Source organism: Hippopotamus amphibius, chromosome 6 (assembly GCF_030028045.1).
Source record: "Hippopotamus amphibius kiboko isolate mHipAmp2 chromosome 6, mHipAmp2.hap2, whole genome shotgun sequence".
NCBI lineage: Eukaryota > Metazoa > Chordata > Mammalia > Artiodactyla > Hippopotamidae > Hippopotamus > Hippopotamus amphibius.
The window spans coordinates 14,124,987-14,129,377 of NC_080191.1; positions in this window are offsets into that span (position 1 = coordinate 14,124,987).

A 4,391-nucleotide genomic window follows, 5' to 3' on the forward strand; every position below is an offset into this window, starting at 1 on the left:
GAAAAGAAGGGCAGGGTCAACTGGTATCAGCCACCAGCAGGAGCAAATGCAGGTCCCAGTGGCCTGCTCTCACTGCCTAAGAAACCGATGGCCAGTATAGCTACCATGGAACTCTTGCAGGTTTTAACACTGAGGTTTTCCCCAGTGAGATTTTGTGTTTGCAGACACTAGCCACCTTAGTTCCTCCTCACTCTGCCCCCTCACCTCATGCTTGAACCCAGAATCTACACGGGCAACCAGCCCCAGCCTCTGTGTCTGCACGAGTGAAAGATGGCATTCTAGGCCTCTGCGGCTGAGCCACACCACTGTGCATGCATTGGGGAATAGCCCCTACAGCTGTGCACTTCGTGCCATTTTCCTGGCTCCTGTCACTGACCTTCACTGCTGTGTGCCTGCATGGCAAGACCCTGCAGCCATAGGAGTGCATGCTGCCAGCCAAAGCTCCCACAGCTGCTTGTGAGCCTACCTACAGCCCTGTCTCCTGTCACTGGCCTGTACTGCTGAGCTTATTTAGAGCTAGCCCCTGCAGTTATGCACCTGTACCCTGCTAGGCCAGCTCCCCTCACTGGCCTCTCCCGCTGTGATCCCTTGTAGTGGCTCTGGATCTTGGATGGCATGAGGTCTCACTGTTTCAGGTCACTGGGGTCCATAACATAGACAACTGTATGATCTTTGGCGAGTGCTGCAGTGGGCCTGCAGTAGCTGTGAGAGTTACTAAATTGTCAGCAGGGCCTCTAGGTCTAGAAGCTAGGCTAGAGATCAGAGCAGGCAGAGATATGGTTAGAGTCAGTGGTGTGCACACACTTGCATGTGAGCGCTGGTTACAGGTGCCACATAGTGGTAAGGGCCAGGGCCAGCACCAAGAGCCAGGGCCAACAGCAAGAGCCTGGGCCAACCATGGGCACACTAGAAGCTACAGGGACTCTGGCTGTTGGCATGCACTCCTGTGGCTACAGGCTACCTGCAACATTTGCCAGGGCCATATAGTTATCAATGCCATGGACCTGAGCAGACTGAGCCAGTGAGATATCACTTTTCTCCAGAACCAGAGCTACCACAAACCCTAACACTTAGCACTCTGCACCACTAGACCTGGGGTCACAGAAGACCCCAGTGTGATTTCATGAGGTCTTTTCTTACCAAAGTCAATTCATAAAGTCTGGGAGAGGTGCCTGCTTCTTCAGATGTGCAGACATGCATGCAAGGTTATGAGGATCATGGAAACATGACACCACCAAAAGAACACTGTAAACCTCCAGGAACTGTTTCCAAAGAAAAGGTTATATATAAATTGCCTGACAAAGAATTCAACATGTTTATTTTAAATATGCTCAGAGAGCTACAGATAACAGATGTAAATAATTTAACAAAATCAAGAAAATAATACAAGAAAAAAATAAGTTCAACAAAGAGAGAGAAAACAAAATAGAACCAAACAAAAAGACAATCAGAGCTGAATAATACTATGACTACACTATAGAATTCAGCAGACAGGTTTAATAGCAGACTGGAAATTCAGAAGAATTAGTGTATACAAAGATGTATCATTTGAAATTATCCAATCATAACAGCAAAAATAAATAAGAGTGAAAGGAATGAAGAAATGCTACAGGACTTTTGGGACATGATTAAGAAAAATAATCTACACGTTTTTGGAGTCCCCGTGGGAGAAGAGGGGGAGAGAGAGGCAGAAAGACTTTTTAAGATATAATAACTGACAACTTTCTAAAACATGGGAGAGATTTAGACATTCAAATTCATGAAGTTCATAGGTCACCACACAAATTCAACTAATGGAAATATTCTCCAAGACACATTATGATAAAATTGTCAAAAATCGAAGGCAAAGAGAGAATCTTGAAAATAGCAAACTAAGCTTCTCATTGTCATAGAACCATCATAATGGTATTAGCAGATTTCTCAGCAGAAATCTTAATGGCCAGGAGAGACTGGAATGCTACATTCAAAGTGCAGAAAGAAAAACAAAACAAAACAAAAAACCCCAGCTAATCAAGAATACTTTATCCAGCAAAATTGTCCCCCAGAAATGGAGAGATAAAGACTTCCCCAAACAAACAAAACCTGAGGGGGTTCATACCACTAGACCTGCCTTGCAAGAAATCCTGAATAGACTTGCTCAAGCTGAAATTAAGGAACTGTAATTAGAAAACAAAAACATATGAAAATATAAAGCATACCAGTAAAAGTAAGCACTTGAAGTTAAGTGGTTATCAGCACTGAAATCTATATTTTTGGGTATCCATAGGAAATAAGAAGTAACTAATGAACTTCCAATAAAATTGTAATAAGCAATTTATCATAACATAGTCTATTATGTAATATAAAATACAAAAACTTTCTTATTTAAATAGTTATTTGTGACAATGAATTTTTGAAAGTATTAAACGTGCAGTTTTTTTTAAAGATTTATTTTTATTATTTATTCATTTTATTCTATTTTTGGCTACACTGGGTCTTCATTGCTGCCTGCAGATCTTCTCTAGTTGAGGTGAGCAGGGGCTACTCTTCGTTGTGTTGCGCAGGTTTCTCATGAGGTTGCTTCTCTTGTTGAAGAGCACAGGCTCTAGACACACAGGCTTCAGTAGTTGTGGCACATGGTATCAGTAGTTGTGGCTCACAGCCTTAGCTGCTCTAAGGTATGTGGGATCTTCCTAGAGCAGGGATCAAACCCATGTCCCTTGCATTGGTAGTTGGATTTTTTTTTTCCTTAAGAAAATTTATTGAGATACAATTGACATACAATAAACTGCATATACTGAAAGTACAATTTGATATTTTTTTCTTATTAGTTATGTATATATGGCAATCCCAATCTCCCAATTCATCCCACCCCAACACCTTCCCTCTTAATTTCCCCCCTTGGTGTTCATGTGTTTGCTCTCTACATCTGTGTTTTTCTTTCTGCCTTGCAAACCAGATTTGTGCCATTTTTCTATATTCTGTATATATACGTTAATATACGATATTTGTTTTCCTCTTTCTGACTCACTTCACTCTGTGTCACAGTCTCTAGGTCCATCCATGTCTCTACAAATGTCCCAATTTCATTCCTTTCTACGGCTGAGTAATATTCCATTGTATATTATGCACCATATCTTCTTTTTCCATTCATCTGTTGATGGACATTTAGGTTGCTTCCATGTCTTGGCTATTGTAAATAGTGCTGTAATAAACACTGGAGTACATGTGTCTTTTTGAATTATAGTGTTCTCTGGATATATCCCTAGGAGTGGGATTGCTGGATCATATGGTAACTCTATTTTTAGTTTTTCAAGGAACCTCTATACTGTTCTCCGTAGTGGCTGTATCAATTTACACACCCACCAACAGTGCAAGAGCGTTCCCTTTTCTCCACACCCTCTCCAGCATTTAATCCTTATAGATATTCTGATGATGCCTCTTCTAACCAGTGTGAGGTGATACTTCATTGTGGTTTTGATTTGCATTTCTCTAATAATTAGTGATGTTGAGCAGCTTCTCATGTGCCTCTTGGCCATCCATATGTCTTCTTTGGAGAAATGCCTGTTTAGGTCTTCTACCCATTTTTTGATTGGGTTGTGTCTTTTTTTTTTTTTTTTTTTTTTTTGATATTGAACTGCATGAACTGTTTATATATTTTGGAGATTAATCCTTTGTTGATTCATTTGTAAATATATTCTCCCATTCTGAGGGTTGTCCTTTCATCTTGCTTATAGTTTCCTTTGCTGTGCAGAAGCTTTGAAGTTTCATTAGGTCCCACTCATTTTTGTTTTTATTTCCATTACTCTAGGAAATGGGTCAAAAAAGATCTTGCTATGATTTATGTCAAAGAGTGTTCTTCCTATGTTTTCCTCTAGGAGTTTTATAGTGTCTGGCCTTACATTGAGGTCTTTAATCCATTTTGAATTTATTTTTGTGTATGGTGTTAGGGAGTATTCTAATTTCATTCTTTGACATGTAGCTGTCCAGTTTTCCCAGCACCACTTATTGAAGAGGCAGCCTTTTCTTCATTGTATATCCTTGTTTCCATTGTCATTGTCATAGATTACTTGACCATAGTTTAACTCTGGGCTTTCTATCCTGTTCCATTGATCTATATTTCTGTTTTTGTGCCAGTACCATATTATCTTGATTACTGTAGCTTTGTAGTATAGTCTGAAGTCAGGGAGTCTGCTTCCTCCAGCTTCAGTTTTTTCCCTCAAGATTGCTTTGGCTATTCTGGATCTTTTGTGTCTCCATAACAATTTTAGGACCTTTTGTTCTAGTTCTGTAAAAAATGCCATTGGTAATTTGATAAGGATTGCATTGAATCTGTAGATTGCTTTGGGTAGTACAGTCATTTTCACAATGTTGATTCTTCCAATCCAAGTACATGGTATATCTCTCCATTT